This window comes from Somniosus microcephalus, unplaced genomic scaffold (assembly GCF_052327205.1).
Source record: "Somniosus microcephalus isolate GS21.2 unplaced genomic scaffold, FLI_Smic_1.0 scaffold30, whole genome shotgun sequence".
Lineage (NCBI taxonomy): Eukaryota > Metazoa > Chordata > Chondrichthyes > Squaliformes > Somniosidae > Somniosus > Somniosus microcephalus.
In genome coordinates, this window is record NW_028225217.1 from 151,340 (window position 1) to 173,684 (window position 22,345).

Consider the following 22,345-nt stretch of genomic DNA (forward strand, 5'->3'; position numbering starts at 1 on the left):
GGTGCCGTCTTTTGGATGAGACTTTAAACCGAGATCCCATCTGCTCCCGTCCTGACAAAGTGTTTCGACCTGAAACCTTGACGCTATTTCTCTCCACGAATGTTGCCTGGCCTGCTGAGTTTTTCCAGCATTTTCTGTTGTTATTCCCGTCTGCTCTATCAGGTAGTGGTAAAAGATCCTGCGGCACTATTTCGAAGGAGAGCACGGCAGTTCTCCCCGGTGATCAGGTCAATATTTATCCCTCAAACAACATAACAGAAACAGATTATCGGGTCATTAGCACATTGCTGTTTGTGGGAGTTGGCTACCGCGTCTCCTACATGACAACTGTTACTTCACCCCAGAAGGACTTCATTGGCTGTAAACTGCTTGGAGATTTCTGGTGGTCGACATAAGTTCCTCATTATCCTCAGTTGTTCCCAACACCGCCTAATATCAGCAGCTCCACACACCCCACACAATATCCTCAGCTCCACCCCACCCCACCATATATTCTCAACTCCACCCAGCCACTTACCCAGCGCAGCTCCTCCTTAATATCGTCATCTCCTCCCCACCCCAAGAATATCCAAATCTCCTCCTCACCACAAGTAATACCTTAGCTCTTCCCCACCCCACCTAAAAGCCTCAGCTGCTCCCCACGCCAAGCTAACATCCTCAGCACCTACCTAATCCTGCCAGGTAAGCTCTTCTTCCTACCCGCTTATTATCATCAGCTCTTCCCCATCCCACCTAATATGCTCAGCTCCTCCACAGCCCACCTAATTATCTCAGCTCCTCCCACCCCACCTAATATACTCAGCTCCTCGCCACACCAACTAATATCTCTGCTCCCCCCGACCCCACCTCTATCCTCTGCTCCTCCACACCCCAGCAACATCTTCAGCTCCTCCCCACCCCACCTAATATATTCAAACCCACCCACATCAACTAATATCCTCAGCCCCTCCCCACCTCATCTAATATCCTCATCACCTCCCCACAGCAACTATGATTTCTGCCCCTCCCCACCCCACCTCTATCCTCAGCTCATCCACAACCTATCTAATATCCTCAGCTACTCTGCGCCACAACCTAATATCCTCAGCTCATTGCTCACCTGCTCATATCCTCAGATCCTCCACAACCCACCTATTAACCTCAGTTCCTCCCCACCCCACCTAATATCCTCAGCTCCTCCACACCCCACCTAATATCCTCAGCTACCCACCACCCCACCTAACTGCATCAACTCCTCCATCTTCCTAACATTCTCAGATCCTCCCCAACCCACCTGATAGCCTCAGTTACAACCAGTCCCAGTTAACATGCTCAGCTCCTCCGCAATTCATCTAATATCAACAGCTACACACGCCTCCACCGAACATCCTCAACATCTCTGCACTTATCTCTGCATACATTCAACAGCTGCCAATCCAGTGGGTGCGATGAGCTGTCATAGATTATCAATCAAATAGAGCAAGATGTTCCTGTCAATTCTTTGCAATTCGATGTAAGAGCAGAAATCCGCTGACAAATCCCTGGAGGAGAAATTGTGATTGACAGCTGTAGCCTGTTTGCAGAAATAGGTGAAGGGAGTACCTTCCCCTCCATAAACTGTCAAAGAACTCCACGTGCTTATGTATGCACGCAGTCTGCAGCTGTCAATCAAACCTTCTCCTCCTGTGAACGGTGCGGGAACTTCCTGCTCTTACATCAAGCTGTAACCAATTGACAGGAAGTTGTTGTTGTTCTATCTGATGCGGAATCTATGATAGTAAATTGTATGAATATAACAGAAGAACCTCCAGTTGTATTTTAAATGTCGTTATTTAACGTCTACGGAAAATATTTTTTTAATATTGGTCATATTGCACAGATGTGTTCAATAATGGTAATGCTCTGATCGCCCTCTCTGCTCCGTGCAGTAACTGCAGATAATTAGTGACTGAACACGGTGCTGCTACATTTTTCATTGTAAAGTGGAAATATTTTAGCCCGTATTTTCCGCACGCGCTGAAAACCGATACTGCTGATCTGTCAATAATCCTCTTTAGAGATCGCACGCCTGCCCTGGAGGATGGCCTCTGCAGGTGGAGAATTCCACTTTCTGCAGAATCTCTGCCCACTGATAACATTTAAAAATCTTATGCCTGGTAAAGGTAGGTGTGAGGGCTTCTTTTACCAGCATAAGAGTTTCCTTTTTCTTTTTAAAAAGGTTATTCGCTCATTTATATTTTAAAAATGCTTTCAGAAAAGCTAAGTTTATTTTTAGCCCCTTAAAAAAGTAATTATTTTTTTCAAAGTTTTAATATATTTAATTTAATGTAATTTTATCTAATTAAGTACGTGAATTAATTTTTTTAACATTTTAGTTTTTTTTGATTGATCACCATTCAAAATTTTGAAAGGTCTAAGCTGAGAGGCCGGTCAAAACTGTGAAGGGTGATTCCCTCCTTCGATTGGTTCCATTGAACCCGGGGGCGCTTGCAAACTGCCTGCATTTCAGGGATACCAGGTCCTCTGCGCACGTGCACCAGGTGAAGCACAGGAGTGGAAGTTTCTGGAGCTCCGGAACCCACAGGTAAGGGCGTAATATTTTTTCCAGATTGGGAGCATCCAAACTTAGGAAGCCTCTGATAGAAAAATCAGGGCCAATTGTGCAACAAGAAAGATTGCTAAACTGCGTTTTTGAAGAATTACTTATGACTGTTGAATCGAACCATATAGCTGACTTGAGTCATGCTCTTTCTGAAAAATTGCAGTCGTGTAAATGGTGTGTCATAAATCGCAACTTCTACAAGAAGTAACTCAGGAAGTACTACTGAACGGCCAGCTGAGGGCGCCGCCCGAGGAGTATAAATATTCAGGCGTGGGCCCAGCGTGGCCAGAGACATTCTGGAAACAGGAAGCTAGTGGCTACTAACTAGACCTCCATGTTTTGTTACAAGTCGATTAAAGCCTTGCATTATGTACAACCAAGTGCATAGTGAGTCTTTATTACGTCAATTTAATCGACTTGTTATCGTCTCCAAGCCTTGGGTGATTCGGCACAGCCAGCTGCAAGTCGAACTGCAGAAAGGGACCTGGGCAAGAAACTGATCCATCATGGAAAAACTCCTTAGACCCACTCATCTTGACTTGGATGCGAATGCACCTGTGGCAGCGAAGGTATGGAAGCATTCATTTCGTACCTTTAGCAACTTTCTTGAAGAATGTGGGGCAGGTGCCTCTAATAAGTTATGAATGCTTATTAACTACGTATCCCCTCATGTGTATGATTATATTGAGGACTGTATAGACTACGACACTGCTATCGAAATTTTACAGCAGGTGTTTTTCAAGTCCCTGAATGAAATCTTTGCTGGACACCTATTGGCCACAAATCGGCAGCAGCCTGGGGAAGCATTCGAAGAATTCCTCCAGAAACTTCGCAGGCTCAGCAAAGATTGTAACCTTAATGCGTTACAGCTGAACAGTATCAACAGGAACTAATCAGCGATTCCTTTATCAACGGGATTGTGTCCCCTTTTATACATCAGCGCCTGCTGGAAAATAAAACCCTCAATTTACGGGCTGTTTGTGACCAGGCGTGTTCCCTGGACTTGGACAAGAAGAATGCAGGCACTTATATCACACCAAATGGACGGGTGGCGGCTATCACCCTCAATAATTCTTTCGATATGTCTCGTGTTGATGCCCCAGCTGATGATGACTCTACTCTAACGGACGACGACCCTACCCTAGAGGCCTTTGCTGATGATGACCCCGCCCTAGCAGCATCCTGGCAATGAGGAAGAAAGTGTTTCTTTTGTGGGGGTGTATTCCATTACAGAAAATTTTGCCTGGCTCGTAATGCGACCTGCAATCATTGCAGCAAGAAAGGGCACTTTTCCAAGATATGCCAATCACGGGCCTCTGCTAACAAGAAAGGCCGATCCTCTAAAATACACCGGTCGAGAGCTCCTGTTAGCTTCACAGCTGCTATCTATGGAGATGCTCCTCCCCCAAGAACCACTGCTAAGGCTACAGCTGCCGAAGGAAAAATTACCACTCCTCCAATCACAGCTGTTCTTCCCCAAAGTTTGTCCCATGCAGCTACGAAGGTTTCAGTAAATGGGCAGACTCTAAGCGTGCTAATCGACTCCTGCAGCTCTGAGAGCTTCATTAGTAAGCGGGCTGTAAGTAGGTTAAAACTTTGCATTTATCTCTCGGACAGGGAGATTGCAATGGCTCTGACGACTCTGACCACCAATTCTTCTGGCTTCTGTCTTATCAACCTCATCCTCTATGGTCACACGTCTACCTCCACCTGGCTCGGAGTACTCAAAAACTTATGTAGCGATGGGCTTCTGGGACAGGTGTTCCAGAAGCAGCACAAAAGAATCACTTTTGAGTTTGGAGGGTCGAAGTCGGAGCTTACCATTTCTAAAGTGCCGTTTTGTGCGCTCTCGGCGGCCTTACTCGGTGAGCCCTCCCTGTTTGCCAATCTCTCCCCCCGCTGTAAACCCATAGCCACCAAATCGCGGCAATTTACCCAAGACGACCGAGCATTTATCGAGGCAGATATCTCTCGCCTTTTAGCTGACGGTATTATCGAGCCATGCTGAACCCCCTGGCGGGCTCAAGTCATCATTGTGAAAAGCCCTTGAAAACAACATAAGACACGTCTGTGTATTGATTATTCACAGAGTAGTAATCAATATATCGGTTTGGATGCCAACCCGATACAACGCATAGATGTCATGGTCAACAACATTGCCAAATACAAGGTATTTTCAACCTTCGATTTAAAGAGCGTGTACCATCAGGTACCACTGAAAGACTCTGACAAAAAGTATATGGCCTTTGAGGGCACTGGTCGGCTTTATCAGTTTTGTTGCCTTCCATCTGGGGTCACCAATGCGGTGGCCATCTTCCAACGGGCCATGGATGGCCTAGTCCGGCAAGTGAACTTGACATATACCTTTCCATATTTAGACAATATCACTATTGCCGGCCAAGATGAAAAGGAGCATGACGCCAATCTTCAGAGATTTTTTGACGTTCTCTGTCGTCACCACTTAACATTAACCGAATCCAAATCAGTGAAATCGGTGCCATCAGTGAACATTCTCGGCTACTGGGTGGGCAACGGTGTTATTAAACCGGACCCAGAGTGACTTCATCCACTTCAGGAGCTCCCTCCCCCTACGAATCTCGGCTCTCTTCGTCAGGCACTTGGCATGTTTGCTTATTTGGCAAAGTGGATAGCTCACTTCTCCGATAAAATACAGCCCCTGCTTCATGCGAAGTGTTTTCCACTAGAAGCAACGTCTATTTCTGCCTTCAACCTCCTCAAACGACAGCTGGAGAAAGCCACGCCTCACTCCATTGACGAAAACCTACGTTTTGTGGTCGAATGCGATGCATCGGAGGTGGCGATCTCGGCTACCTTGAATCAAGGCGGTCGGCCCATGGCATTCCTATCCAGAACCATACAGGGTAGCGAACTCCATTACCCCCCCGTCGAGAAGGAGGCTACAGCCATCATCGAGGCTGTATGCCACTGGAGTCATTTTCTTGCTCGGCGTCATTTCACGCTCGTAACTGGCCAGCGCTCCGTGGCCTTCATGTTGGATAACCAGAAGTGCACAAAAATTTAAAATAATAAAATTCAACTCTGGAGGATGGAGCTGGCCGCCTTTGAATATATTATCCTTTACCGACCCGGCAAATAGAATTTTGCCCCTGATACCTTCACACGGGCATTTTGCTCTTCAATATCAACGTCGACTCTGGTGGATCTGCATATGGACTAATGCCATCCTGGCGTTACCCTTATCTTGCACTTTGTGCGCTCCAAAAATCTATCATTGTCAACGGAAGACATAAAGAAAACTTGCTCCTCCTGTAGGATTTGTGCAGAATTGAAACCACAATTCTTCTGCCCATCAGATGACTTGCTCATACATGCAATGCAGTCTATGCAGAGGCTCAGCATAGACTTTAAAGGGCCATTGCCTTCGTCGACGCAGAACACCTACCTACTTACAATGGTAGACAAGCATTCACACTTTCCCTCTGCCTTCCCTGTCCTAATATGCTTACCTCTATGGTAATTAAATGCCTCGATCAGGTCTTTTCCCTTTGCTGGATGGCCAATTTTATCCAAATGGATTGGGGTCCCTCCTTTATGTCGAGTGAACTTAAAAGGTATCTCTCGCAACGGGGAATCATCTCGAGTAAGACGACACCATCTCACCCAATCGACAATGGACAGGTTGAAAGCTACAATGCCATTATCTTGAATGGTGTCTGTCTGGCGCTGAGGTCATGCAACCTACCAGACCAGCAGTGGGAAACTGTGCCGCTGACGTGTTACACTCTATCAGGTCTCTCCTCTCCAACTCCACTAATTTCACACCTCATGAGCGATTCTTCAAGTTCCGGCGTCGCTCTACACATGGGACATCTCTACCATCATGGTTGGTGGCTCCAGCCCCGTGCTACTCCAGAGGTTTGTCCGGTCGGCCATGAATGAACCTCTCGTTGACGAGGTGGAGTTAACGGAGGGAAACCCAACATATGCACACGTGCAGTACCCTGATGGCCGGGGGTCCATTGCCGCGCTCAGAGATCTGGCTCCATGCCCAACTGGTCACACAGGCCCGAATGATGTAGGATCCCATGACGATGATGTCAACACTCCGCACCCCTATGAAGATGATGCCCTACCTGGGACATCGAGGGATCTGCCGGCAGTGCTACCGGATCAACTCAGGGAGCCGAACGCTCCCTGTAGGATGGCCACACGAAATGAGGACGCCGGACAATCTCCGGCTATGACCCAGGATGAGGCCAGCTCCATGCCTGTGAGGACCCGCACCCAGATTCATGATATTCCCAGACCTCCACAGGACGATCAAGACAACGTGGACTCTACCGACTTACCGGTATGGGCCAAGCGACCCAGGGCCCAGGACACGGTCCGGGGAGATGTGCCCTCCGGTCACAAGCAGAAAGCTAAATGACTACGGCTATTTTTGGTCTGCCTAGTCCGTTAAAGGAAGAGTGGACTTCCAAACCTTTTAGGGAGGAAGAATTTCATAAATTGAAATTTCCACAGGGAAGTACTACTGAACGGCCAGCTGAGGGCGCCGCCCAAGGAGTATAAATACTAGGGCGTGGGCCCAGCTTGGCCAGAGACAGTCTAGAAACAGGAAGCTAGTGGCTACTAACTCGACCTCCATGTTCTGTTACAAGTCGATTAAAGCCTTGCTTTATGTACAACCAAGTGCGTAGTGAGTCTTTATTAATCACAGGGTACTGAATTTGGATTATCAGCCATGATCGCATTGAATGGCAGAGTAGGCTCGAGGGGCCGAATGGCCTACTCCTGCTCCTATCTTCCATGTTTCTATGTTTCTTTGTTTATCGTTTTGCCTTCTGATCGTTATTTGCAATGCAATAGGACATTGCAATTGCACCTCACTTTGCATTGTAGCAGTCATTTGCAATGCAATTGCACATTGTAATTGAATATCCTTGAAACATAATCGCCATTTGCAATGCAATATAACATTGCAGTGGAATATCACTTTGCAGTATAATAGTAATTTGCCATGCAATAGCACATTTCAATGGAATATCACTCTGCAATATAATTCATTTGCAAGGCAATAGTACATTGCAATGGAATATCAATTTGCAATATAATTGACATTTGCAATGCAATAGAACATTGCAATGGAGTATCACTTTGCAATACATTCTACATTTGCAATGCAATAGAACTTAGCAATGGAATATCGCTTTGTAATATGATCGTCATTTGCAATGCAATAGAACATTGTAATGGTTTGTCTCTGCAATATAACCGGCATTTGCAATGCAATAAACGTTGCAATGGAATATCAGTTTGCAATATAAAAGTCATTTGCAATGCAATCAAACATTGCAATGGAATATAACATTGCCTTATAATAGTCATTGCAATGCAATGGAACATTGCAATGGAATATAACTTAGCTCAATAAAAGCAATTTGCAATGTAATAGACAATTGCAATGGAATATAGCTTTGCCTTCTGATCGTCATTGCAATGCTATAGGACTTTGCAATTGAACCTAATTTTGCACTGTAGCAGTCATTTGCAATGCAATTGCACATTACAATGGAATATCACTTTGCAATATAATAGTAATTTACATAGCAATAGCAGATTGCAATGGGATATCACTTTGCAATATGATAATCATTTGCAATGCAATAGAACGTTTCAATGATGTATCACTTTGCAATATAACCGTAATTTGCAATGCAATATAACTTTGGAATTAAATATCACTTTGCAATATAATAGTCATGGCAATGCAATGGAACATTGCAACGGAATATTATTTTGTAATATAATAATAATTGCAATGCAATGGAACATTGCACTCGATTATCAGTTTGCATATTAATCGTCATTTGCAATGCAACAGAATATTGCAATGGAATATCGCTTTGTAATAAGATCATGATTTCCAATGCAATAGAACATTGCAATGGAATATTGCTTTTGGATATGATCGTCATTTGCAATTCAGTAGAAAATTGCAAAGGATTATCACTTTGCAATATAATCATCATTTGCAATGCAATAGCACTTTACAATGTAATGTCACTTTGCAATATAATAGTCATTTGCAATGAAATATGACATTGCAATGGACTATTTACTTGCAATGTAACAGTCACTTGCTACACAATATCACATTGCAATATAATATCACTTTGCAATATGATCGTCATTTGTAATGCCGTAGAATTTTGCAATGGAATAGCACGTTGCAAAATAATAGTAATTTGCAATGCAATAGCACATTGCAAATTAGTATCACTTTACAATATAATTGCCATTTGAAATGCAATAGGACATTGCAATGTAATTTTAGCTTGCAATATTATATTAATTTGCAATGCAATAGGATATTGCAATGGAATATCACTTTGCAACATAGTAGACATTTTCAATGCAACAGAACATTGTAATTGATTATCACTGCAATATAATTGTCCTTTGAACTGCAATTAACATTGAAAAGGAATATCACTTTGCAATATAATTGTCATTTGCAATGCAATCAAATATAGCAATGTAATATAACTTTGAAATGGAATAGTGATTGCAATGCAATGATCATTGCAATGGAATATCAGTTTGCAATATAATAGTCCTTTGCAATGTAATAGAAAATTACAAATCAATGTCGCTCTGACTTCTGCCCATCGTTTGCAATGCAGTAGAATATTGCAATGGAATATCACTTTGCAATATAATCGTCATTTGCACTGCAATAGCACATTGAAATGGAATATCACTTTGCAATATAATAGTCATTTGCAAAGCAACATGACATTGCAATGGACTAGTAACTTGCAATATAATAGTCATTTGCAAAACAATATCACATGGCAGTATAATATCGCTTTTATAATATGATCGTCATTTGCAATTTAGTAGAACATTGCAATTGATTAGTGCATTGCAAAATAATAGTAATTTGCAATGCAATAGCACCTTGCAATGGAGTATCACTTTACAATATAATTGTCATTTGAAATGCAACAGAAGATTGCAATGGAAATATAACGTTGTAATATATTTGTCCTTTTACACTGCAATAGAACATTGCAATGGAATATCACTTTGCAATATAATCCTCATTTGTAATGTAATCAAACATAGCAATGGAATATAACTTTGCAATATATTAGACATTGCAATGCAATGGAACATTGCAATGGCATTTCAGTTTGCAATATAATAGTCCTTTGCAATGTAATAGAAAATCACAATTTAATTTCGGTTTGACTTCTGATCATCATTTGCAATGCAATAGGTCTTTGCAATTGAACCTCACTTTGCATTGTAGCAGTCATTTGCAATGCAATTGCACATTGCAATGGAATATCACTGCAATATAATCGTCATTTGCAGTGCAGTAGAACATTGCAGTGGAATATCAATTTGCAATATTACAGTAATTTACAATGCAATGTCACATTGCAATGGGATATAACTTTGCAATATAATTGACATTTGCAATGCAATAGCACATTACACTGGAGTATCACTTTGCAATATACTCTTCATTTGCAATGCAATAGAGGTAAGAAATGAAGTATCACTTTGCAATATAATAGTCATCACAATGCAATGGAACATTGCACTGGAATATCAGTTTGAAATATAATAGTCATTTGCAATGTAATACAAAATTACAATTTAATATCCCTTTGACTTCTGGGCATCATTTGCAATGCAATAGGACCTTGCATTTCAACCTCACTTTGCATTGTAGCAGTCATTTGCAATGCAATTGCACATTGCAATGGAATATCACTGCAATATAATCGTCATTTGCAATGGAATAGAACATTGCAGTGGAATATCAATTTCCAATATAACATTAATTTACAATGCAATGGCACATTGCAATGGAATATCACTTTGCAATATAATTGACATTTGCAATGCAATAAAACATTGCACTGGAGTATGACTTTGCAATATATTCTTCATTTATAATGCAATAGAAGTTTGGAATGCAGTATCACTTTGCAATATAATAGTCATTGCAATTCAATGGAACATTGCAAATGAATCTTACTTTGCAATATAATACTCATTGCAATGCATTGGAACATTGTACTGGAATATCAGTTTGAAATATAATAGTCATTTGCAATACAGTATAACATTGCAATTGAATATAACTTCACCATATAATCATCATTTGCAATACAATAGCACGATGCAAAAGAATATCACGTTGCAATATAATAGTGATTTGCAATGCAATATGACATTGCAATGGACTAGTAACTTGCAATATAATAGTCATTTGCAAAACAATATCACATGGCAATATAACATTGCCTTGCAATATGATTGTCATTTGCAATTGCAGTAGAACATTGCAATTGATTAGCGTGTTGCAAAATAATAGTAATTTGCAATACAACAGCTCATTGCAATGGAGTATCACTTTAAAATATAATTGTCATTTGAAATGCAACCAAACATTGCAATGGAAATATAACTTGCAATATAATATTCATTTTCAATGCAATATGACGTTGCAGTGGAACTTCCTTTTGCAACATAGTATTCATTTGCAATGCCACAGAATATTGGAATTGATTATCACTGCAATATAATTGTCATTTGCACTTCAATAGAACATTGCAATGGAATAACACATTGCAATAAAATAGTCATTGCAATGGAATATCAGTTTGCAATATAATAGTCATTTGCAATGTAATAGAAAATTACAATTTAATAGCGCTTTGACTTCTGTTCGTGATTTGCAATGCAATAGGACTATGCAATTGAACCTCACTTTGCATTGTAGCAGTCATTTGCAATGCAATTGCACATTGCAATGGAATATAACTGCAATATAATCGTCATTTGCAATGCAATAGAACATTGCAGTGGAATATCAATTTCCAATATAACATTAATTTAAAATGCAATGGCACATTGCAATGGAATAGCACTTTGCAATATAATTGACATTTGCAATGCAATAGAACATTGAACTTGAGTAACATTTTGCAATATACTCTTCATTTGCAATGCAATAGATGTTTGGAATGAAGTATCACTTTGCAATATAATAGTCATTGAAATACAATGGAACATTGCAATGGAATATTACTTTGCAATATAATAGTCATTGCAATACAATGGAACATTGCACTGGAATATCAGTTTGAAATTTAATAGTCATTTGCAATGCAATAGCACATTGCATTGGAATATCACTTTGCAATATAATAAAGATTTGCAGTGCAATATGACATTGCAATGGACTAGTAACTTGCAATATAATTGGCATTTGCAAAAGAATATCACATGGAAATATAATATCGCTTTGCAATATGATTTTCGTTTGCAATGCAGTAGAACATTGCAATTGATTAGCGCATTGCAAAATAATAATAATTTGCCATGCAACAGCACATTGCAATGGAGTATCATTTTAAAATATAATTGTCATTTGAAATGCAACCGAAAATTGCAATGGAAATATAACTTGCAATATTATATTCATTTGCAATGCAATAGGACGTTGCAGTTGAATATCCTTTTGCAACATAGTATTCATTTGCAATGCAACAGAATATTGCAATTGATTATCACTGCAATATAATTGTCATTTGCACTGCAACAGTACATTGCAATTGAACATCACATTGCAATATAATCGTCATTTGCAATACAGTAGAACATTGCATTGGAATATAAATGTGCAATGTAACATTAATTTACAATGCAATGGCACATTGCAAAGGAATATCACTTTGCAATATAATTGACATTTGCAATGCAATGGAACATTGCACTGGAGTATCACTTTGCAAAACACACTTCATTGCAATGCAATAGAAGTTTGGAATGAAGTAGCACTTTGCAATATCATGGCCATTGCAATGCAATGGAAAATTGCAATGGAATATTACTTTGCAATAGAATAGTCATTGCAATGCAATGGAAAATTGCACTGGAATATCAGTTTGAAATAGAATAGTCATTTGCAATGAAATAGAACATTGCAATGGAATATAACGTTGCAATTTAAACGTATTTTGCAATGCAATAGCACATTGCAATGGAATATCACTTTGTAATATAATAGTAATTTGCAAAACAATACCACATGGCAACATAATATCGCTTTGCAATATGGTAGTCATTTGCAATGCTTTAGAACATTGCAATTGATTAGCGCGTTGCAAAATAATAGTAATTTTCAATGAACAGCACATTGCAATGGAGTATCACTTTACAATATAATTGTCAATTGAAATGCAACAGAACATTGCAATGGAAATATAACTTGAAATATTACATTCATTTGCAATGCAATAGGACGTTGCAGTGGAATATCCCTTTGCCACATTGTAGTCATTTGCAAAGCAATAGAAAATTGTAATGGATTATCACTGAAATATCATCGTCATTTGCAACACAATAGAATATTGCAATGGAATATCACTTTGCAACATAATAGTCATAGCAATGCAATGGAATTTTGCTATATAATATCAGTTTGTAAGATAATAGTCATTTTCAATGCAATAGAGCATTGCAATGGAATATTAATTTGCAATGGAATAGTAATTTGCAATGCAACAGAACACTTCAATGGAATAAGACATTCCAATGGAATATCACTTTGCAACTTAATGTTCATTGGCAATGTAACAGAACATTGCAATGGAATAGCACTTCAATATAATCGTCATTTGCAATGCAATAGAGCATTGGAATGGAATATCACTTTGCAATATAATGGTTATTTGCAATCCAATATGACATTGCAATGGTCTTTTAACTTGAAATAAATTCATCATTTGCAGAACAAAATCACATTGCAATATAATATCGCTTTGCAACATGATCGTCATTTGCAATGCAGAACATTGCAAAGGATTATCATGTTGCAAAATATCAGTAATCTGCAATGCCGTAGCACATTGCAATGGAGTATCACTTTACAATATAATTGTCATTTGAAGTGCAATAGAAGATTGCAATGGAATTTTAACTTGCAATATTATGTTAATTTGCAATTCAATACGGCGTTGCAATGGAATATCACTTTGCAACAAAGTTGTCTTTTGTAATGCAACAGAACATTGTAATGGATTATCCCTGCAATATAATCATCATTTGCAATGCAATACAGTGCTCCATTGCTCCATCCAAGTCAGTCATAAATACGGTGAACAGTTGATGATCTAAGACAGATATCTGGGGGACGGCACTTGTCACATCTGACTCCGCTGCTAACGAGCATGTCTTTTGTGGGTGGGTTAATATTTCTGAAGTGATGGTGGTCTGAGGCAGTCAATCCGGATTTGTGGGAGAAATGTGCTGTACAGGTTGGATTATGGACAAGTAAATTGAATTTGTGGGAGATGCAATGATGCACTGCAGCCAATGAAAGTACTATTGTGAGATTTGAATTGCAAGAGCCCCGATAGCTCAGTCGGTAGAGCATCAGACATTTAATCTGAGGGTCCAGGGTTCAAGTCCCTGTTCGGGCGCTGCTTTTAAATCGCAATTCTGAACTTTACATTCGGACGTTGATCATTTAACAAAGAAAATAACAACAGGAGCAGGCCATTTCATGCCTGGAGCCTTTCTGCCATTTAATTAAATCATCGATCGATATTCCTTTGCTCCAGATCTCTTAATACCTTTGGTTAACAAACATCTCTCAATCTCAAGTTTAAAATTGACAATTGGCCCAGCTTTAATTGCTTTTTGCGGAAGTGTGTTACAAATTTCTGTCACACAAACTTCTCTCCTGAAACGCTTGCATCTAATGTTGAGGCTATGGCCCCTTCTCCCAGATGGGTCAATCATCAGAAATAGCTTCTCGCTATCTAAACTAGCATTTCCTCTTAATATCGTGAATACTGCAATCAAATCATCACTTAAGCTTCTAAATTCCAGGTAAAAAAGCCGTGTTTGTGCAATATCCCGTTGTAATTTGTCCCTTGGACTCTATGTCTCCTTCACTTTTTAAGCCTAATAATACATTCCCAAGCTGTGATGCCGAGAATTGAACACAGTACCGCAGCTGTGGCCTAACCAGTGCTTTGTATAGCTGTGGCATCATTTCACCCTCTTATATTGTAATCCTACAGATATAAGTATCACTTTTCAATTAGCTTTTTGATTCATTTCTGTACCTGTCCATGACCATTTAATGATATATGTACAGGGACACAAGTCTATTTGGATATCAACTGTTTCCAGCTTAACATTATAAGGAGTGTATTCTAAATACTCCGATAAAGATCGGTAGTGGATCACGTCACACTTGCTGATATTTAAATCAATTTGCCAGAAAATTACACATTCACTTAATCTATGAATATCTGGTCAAATGTCTTGCTTCCATCTCAACTGATTATAATGCCGCCTATCTTTTTTGTCATCCTCAAACTTGGATGTGTGGCTCTCAATCCCATCAAGTAAGTCGTTAATGAAATCGGTGATTAGTTGAGTTCCCAAAAGTGATCAATCAGAGACACCACTCGTCATAATCTGCCAATTAGTGTACCTGATCATCATCTGCAAACTTTGTCTCCTGCCGTGCCACCAATTTCCTAACCAGGTTAATAATTTGCCTTCAATTACATGCGTTTCAAATTTAGCCCAATGTCCCATATGCGAGACTTTTTGAAATGTCTTTGCTTCATGTCTACAAGCAAATAATAATTTGTGAACTGGGACTCATAAACCTCTTTGCTCCTCAACAGTTAATAGCTTCCCATTATTTAGAAAATACTCAGAACTATCTTACTTTGTTCCAAAGTGGCTGGTGTCACACTTGCGTACATTGAACTCGATTTGCCTTTGTTTTGCGGGCTTACTGTGTCTGTTTCTGTCCGTTTGGTTACCTCCATTTCCCAACTGCACTACAAGCGGACCGTCTAACTTAGTGCGCTCTTCAAAATATGATGTACATTGCTCCATCCAAGTCAGTCATAAATACGGTGAACAGTTGATGATCTAATACAGATATCTGGGGGACGGCACTTGTCACATCTGTCTCCGCTGCTAACGAGCGTGTCATTTGTGGGTGGGTTAATATTTCTGAAGTGATGGTGGTCTGAGGCAGTCAATCCGGATTTGTGGGAGAAATGTGCTGTACAGGTTGGATTATGGACAAGTAAATTGAATTTGTCGGAGATGCAATGATGCACTGCAGCCAATTAAAGTACTTTTGTGAGCTTGGCATTGCAAGAGTCCGGATAGCTCAGTCGGTAGAGCATCAGACTTTTAATTTGAGGATCTAGGGTTCAAGTCCCTGTTCGGGCGCTGCTTTTAAATCGCGATACTCAACATTACATTCGCACTTTGATCATTTAACAAAGAAAATAACAACAGCAGCAGGCCATTTCATGCCTGGAGCCTTTCTGCCATTTAATTAAATCATCGATCGACATCCGTTTGCATTCCTTTGCTCCAGATCCCTTAACACCTTTGGTTAACAAACATCTCTCAATCTCAAGTTTAAAATTGAGAATTGGCCCAGCTTTAATTGCTGTTTGCGGGAGTGTGTTACAAATTTCTGTCACACAAACTTCTCTCCTGAAACGCTTGCATCTATTGTTGAGGCTATGGCCCCTTCTCCCAGATGGGTCAATCATCAGAAATAGCTTCTCGCTATCTACACTAGCATTTCCTCTTAATATCGTGAATACTTCAAACAAATCACCACTTAAGCTTCTAAATTCCAGGAAAAAAAACCGAGTTTGTGCAATATCCCGTTGTAATTTGTCCCTTGGACTCTATGTCTCCTTCACTTTTTAAGCCTAATAATACATTCCCAAGCTGTGATGCCGAGAATTGAACACAGTACCGCAGCTGTGGCCTAACCAGTGCTTTGTATAGCTGTGGCATCATTTCACCCTCTTATATTGTAATCCTACAGATATAAGTATCACTTTTCAATTAGCTTTTTGATTCATTTCTGTACCTGTCCATGACCATTTAATGATATATGTACAGGGACCCAAGTCTATTTGGATATCAACTGTTTCCAGCTTAACATTATAAGGAGTGTATTCTAAATACTCCTATAAAGATCGGTAGTGGATCACGTCACACTTGCTAATATTTAAATCAATTTGCCAGAAAATTACACATTCACTTAATCTATGAATATCTGGTCAAATGTCTTGCTTCCATCTCAACTGATTATAATGCCGCCTATCTTTTTTGTCATCCTCAAACTTGGATGTGTGGCTCTAAATCCCATCAAGTAAGTCGTTAATGAAATCGGTGATTAGTTGAGTTCCTGATGCGCTATCAATTACTCATAAAAGACTGAGAGTTAGAAGAGTAACCAAAGGCTTTATTTAACAACAGAATGGAGGTCTGCCTCGAGTGGTCGACCGGTCCAGGATACAAGGGCTGGGGAGCAGTCACCTTTATACTAGGACCTGTGGGAGGAGTCAGCCGAGGCATGTCCAGGCATGTACACAGTGGAATACAAACAGGACAAACAGGAATACAAACAGTGTTTTACCACATTCACCCCTTGTTTAAAATTGAGTCCGGCGGGGTGAAGTGTATTAAAAGTTAGTGAATTGGAGTCTCTCCGGAGGTCTTGTCTGCCGCTGTGATCTGCGTGGCGACGGCAGGGGTAGTGAAGTTTCCGGCGTCGAGTCCAGCGTAGGCTGTGGCACAGGCGTGTCTTCCTCGTAGATGTCGAGCGGGTCGCGGGGCCCAGGCCTGCCATCTGCTGGGGCTGGATATCGGATCGTGGGGGGGGTGGTAGTGGGTAGTGGGTTACTGCGGCCCCCGATGGTGCAAGGTCTCTTATGGAGACTGTGTCCTCCAGCCCGTCCGGGTATGCGATGTAAGCATACTGGGGGTTGGCGTGGAGGAGGTCGACCCTCTCGACCAGGGGGTCCGTTTTATGGGTCCTCACGTGTCTTCTCAGTAGGACCGGCCCTGGGGACGTCAGCCATGGCGGTAGCGATGTCCCCGATGTGGACTTCCGCCACCCCTTTTCTCATGAGGGGTGGCGTTAGTGGCAGTGCAGAGCAGTGACCGAATAGAGTGGAGCGCATCGGGGAGCACATCCTGCCAGCGGGAGGTTGGAAGGCCCCTAGACTTTAAGGCTAGCAGGACGGCCTTCCAAACTGTCGCATTTTCTCTTTCCACCTGTCCGTTCCCCCGGGGGTTGTAACTGGTGGTCCTGCTTGTGGCAATACCCCTAGTTAGCAGGTACTGACGGAGTTCGTCGCTCATAAACGATGAGCCCCGGTCGCTATGGATATAGCTGGGGAAGACGAACAGGGTGAAGAGGTTGTTCAGACATTTAATGACCGTGGCACTGGTCATGTCCGGGCAGGGGAAGGCGAACGGGAAACGGGAGTACTCATCAATAATATTGAGGAAGTACACATTGCGGTCGGAGGAGGGGAGAGGCCCTTTAAAATCGACGCTCAGGCGCTCGAAGGGGCGAGTGGCTTTTATCAGGTGGGCCCTGTCTGGTCTATAAAAGTGCGGTTTGCACTCAGCGCAGACTTGGCAGTTCCTGGTCATGGTCCTGACCTCCTCAATAGAGTAAGGCAGGTTGTGGGCCTTGATGAAGTGGAAGAACCTGGTGACCCCCGGGTGGCAGAGGTCATTGTGGAGGGCACGCAGTCTCTCGATCTGCGCGCTGGCGCAGGTGCCACGCGATAGCGCATCCGGGGGTTCATTTAGCTTCCCGGGCCGGTACAAGATCTCGTAGTTGTAGGTGGAAAGTTCGATTCTCCACCTCAAGATCTTGTCATTTTTGATTTTGCCCCTCTGCTTGTTGTTAAACATAAAAGCAACTGAACGCTGGTCAGTGAGCAGGGTAAATCGTTTTCCGGCCAGGTAGTGCCTCCAATGACGCACAGCCTCCACAATCGCCTGGGCCTCCTTCTCAACAGTGGAGTGTCTGGTCTCCGGGCCTTGGAGGGTTCGTGAAAAGAAGGCCATGGGTCTCCCCGCCTGATTGAGGGTAGCGGCCAGGGCAAATTCAGACGCGTCGCTTTCCACCTGGAAGGGGATGGATTCGTCCACTGCGTGCATGGTGGCTTTGGCAATGTCCTCCTTGATACGGTGGAAGGCTAAGCTGGCCTCTGCCGTCAAGGGAAAAGAGGTGGACTTGATCAGCGGACGGGCCTTGTCCGCATAGTAGGGGACCCACTGGGCGTAATAGGAGAAAAACCCTAGGCACCTCTTCAGGGCCTTGAGGCAGTGGGGCAGTGGAAGTTCCATAAGGGGACGCATCCGGTCGGGGTCGGGGCCAATGACTCCGTGTTCCACAACACAGCCAAGGATGGCGAGGCGGTTTGTGCGGAATATGCACTTCTCCTTGTTATATGTCAGGTTTAGGAGTTGGGCGGTGCGAAGGAATTTTTCGAGGTTTGCGTCATGGTCCTGCAAGTCACGGCCGCAGATGGTCACATTGTCCAGATATGGGAAAGTGGCCTGCAACGCATTTTGATCGACCATCCGGTCCATCTCCCTTTGGAAGACGGAAACCCCGTTGGTGACGCCAAAGGGAACCCTAAGGAAGTGATAGAGGCGGCCGTTTGCCTCAAATGCAGTGTACTGGCGGTCCTCAGGGCGGATGGGGAGCTGGTGGTACGCTGATTTCAGGTCAATGGTCGAGAAGACGCGGTACTGCGCGATCTGGTTGACCATATCAGCTATACGGGGGAGTGGGTAGGCGTCCAGCAGGGTGTAGCGATTTATTATCTGGCTGTAGTCGATGACCAGGCGCTGCTTCTCGCCGGTCTTAACGACCACAACCTGGGCTCGCCAGGGGCTGGTGCTGCCCTCAATAATCCCTTCTTTCAGGAGCCACTCCACTTCGGTTTTAATGAAAACCCTGTCCCCGGCACTGTATCGCCTGCTCTTTGTGGCGATGGGCTTACAGTCGGGGGTGAGGTTAGCAAACAGTTGGGGGGTGGTGACTCTGAGTGTGGAGAGGTTGCACCTGGTGCGCGGCGGGCAGTTTGGAAGCTGCTGGCTGCGGACTGTGAGTGGGGGTAGGGGTCCACCGTACGCCATCGTAACACTTTTAAGGTGGCACTGAAAATCTAACCCCAGCAGGACAGCAGCGCAGAGGTCAGGCAGGACCAGAAGTTTAAAATGATCGTACACGGTCCCGTCTACTACGAGTGTCACCACGCAGCAGCCGCCGATGTCCGCCGACTGGGACTCGGAGGCCATAGAAATCCGCTGTTGCGCAGGCAGGACTGGGAGAGAGCAACGCCGCACCGTGTCGGGGTGGATGAAGCTCTCCGTGCTCCCAGAGTCAAAAAGGCAGATTGTATCGTGACCATTTACCTTAATGTCCATTGTGGAACTGGCCAGTTGGTGCGGTCTCGCTTGGTCCAGTGTAACGGATGCCAGCGTAGGGGTCGGTGTGTCGCTGCGTGTATCAGATGAGGCGGTGTCGGGGGCCTGCTGCGTCCTGGCTGTCGCCCAAGATGGCGGCGTCCATGATCCCCATGTGGCTGGAGGCGTCCAAAATGGCTGCTGTACCGGTGATTCGCACATGGCCGGGGAGGTCCAAGATGGCGGCCCGCATGGCCCACATGCGGCGCTGCTGGGGTTCGGGGTGGCTTTGGCCCTGCAGATGCTAGCGTAGTGTCCCTTCTTCCCGCAGCCCGAGCAGATCGCGTTTTCCGCCAGGCAGCGCGCTCTGGGGTGTTTTGCCTGGCCACAGAAGTAGCATTTCTGGCCTTGGGGCACTGCTGTCTGGCCTTGGGACACTGCTGCGGTAGTTGGGCCGTTGTTGAGGTGTGGCTGGGGTGGCACGGCGCTATGAGGCGGTCCTACCGTGTCCCAGGCTGTCATTCCCCGCGGCGTCCACGGTGCAGAGGAGTAGGCATCCATGCCCTGGTAGGCTGCATCCAACGATAGTGCGAGTTCAGAGGCCTTGTTGAGGTCGAGGTTACTCTGCTCCAACAGTCGCTGTCGGGTGTAATTGGATCTGTGGCCCGCTACAAAAGCGTCCCGGATAAGTTCCTCTGTGTACACGGCGGCCTTTACATCCTTACAACCACAGGCCCGGCCAAGCACAGACAGTGCCTGAAGGTATTCCACGGTCGATTCCCCAGGTTGTTGTTTACGACGCCCCAGGAGGTGCCTGGCGTAAACTTCGTTCACTGGGCGCGTGTACTGGTCCTTGAGGAGCTTGATAGCGTCCGCGTACGAGGTCGCGTCTTGGATGACCGAGTACACTCGGTGGTTCACTTTGGAGGTCAGGACATCCAGTTTGTCCTCGTCCGATTTGATTGCTTCGGAGGCGGTCAGGAATTTTTCGAAACACTTAAGCCAGTGAGTAAACTTGGTGGATGAGTCCGCCTCCCGATGATCTAAGTCCAGGCATGCTGGTGTGAGAATCTTCTCCATTATAAAAATGTTGTTAATAAAATTGATGCGCTATCAATTACTCATAAAAGACTGAGAGTTAGAAGAGTAACCAAAGGCTTTTATTAACAACAGAATGGAGGTCTGCCTCGAGTGGTCGACCGGTCCAGGATACAAGGGCTGGGGAGCAGTCACCTTTATACTAGGACCTGTGGGAGGAGTCAGCCGAGGTATGTCCAGGCATGCACACAGTGGAATACAAACAGGACAAACAGGAATACAAACAGTGGTTTACCACAGTTCCCAAAAGTGATCAATCAGAGACACCACTCGTCATAATCTGCCAATTAATGTATCTGATCATCATCTGCAAACTTTGTCTCCTGCCGTGCCACCAATTTCCTAACCAGGTTAATAATTTGCCTTCAATTACATGCGTTTCAAATTTAGCCCAATGTCCCATATGCGGGACTTTTTCAAATGTCTTTGCTTCATGTCTACAAGCAAATAATAATTTGTGAACTGGGACTCATAAACCTTTTTGCTCCTCAACAGTTAATAGCTTCCCACTATTTAGAAAATACTCAGAACAATCTGACTTTGTTCCAAAGTGGCTGGTGTCACACTTGCGTACATTGAACTCGATTTGCCTTTGTTTTGCCGGCTTACTGTGTCTGTTTCTGTCCGTTTGGTTACCTCCATTTCCCAACTGCACTACAAGCGGACCGTCTAACTTAGTGCGCTCTTCAAAATATGATGTACAGTGCTCCATTGCTCCATCCAAGTCAGTCATAAATACGGTGAACAGTTGATGATCTAATACAGATATCTGGGGGACGGCACTTGTCACATCTGACTCCGCTGCTAACGAGCGTGTCTTTTGTGGGTGGGTTAATATTTCTGAAGTGATGGTGGTCTGAGGCAGTCAATCCGGATTTGTGGGAGAAATGTGCTGTACAGGTTGGATTATGGACAAGTAAATTGAATTTGTCGGAGATGCAATGATGCACTGCAGCCAATGAAAGTACTTTTGTGAGGTTGGCATTGCAAGAGCCCGGATAGCTCAGTCGGTAGAGCATCAGACTTTTAATCTGAGGGTCCAGGGTTCAAGTCCCTGTTCGGGCGTTGCTTTTAAATCGCGATACTCAACTTTACATTTGCACTTTGATCAATTAACAAAGAAAATAACAACAGCAGCAGGCCATTTCATGCCTGGAGCCTTTCTGCCATTTAATTAAATCATCGATCGATATCCGTTTGCATTCCTTTGCTCCAGATCCCTTAATACCTTTGGTTAACAAACATCTCTCAATCTCAAGTTTAAAATTGACAATTGGCCCAGCTTTAATTGCTGTTTGCGGAAGTGTGTTACAAACTTCTCTCCTGAAACGCTTGCATCTAATGTTGAGGCTTTGGCCCCTTCTCCCAGATGGGTCAATC

General features: G+C 43.2%; 1 non-coding gene across 1 annotated transcript; it reads left to right on the plus strand.

Moving 5' to 3' along the window:
- The first annotated feature begins 21,957 nt into the window (after window positions 1–21,957).
- On the plus strand, window positions 21,958–22,030 carry trnak-uuu (transfer RNA lysine (anticodon UUU)). Its single transcript has one exon. It is a non-coding gene; the product is annotated as a tRNA-Lys (tRNA).
- Window positions 22,031–22,345: the final 315 nt, after the last annotated feature.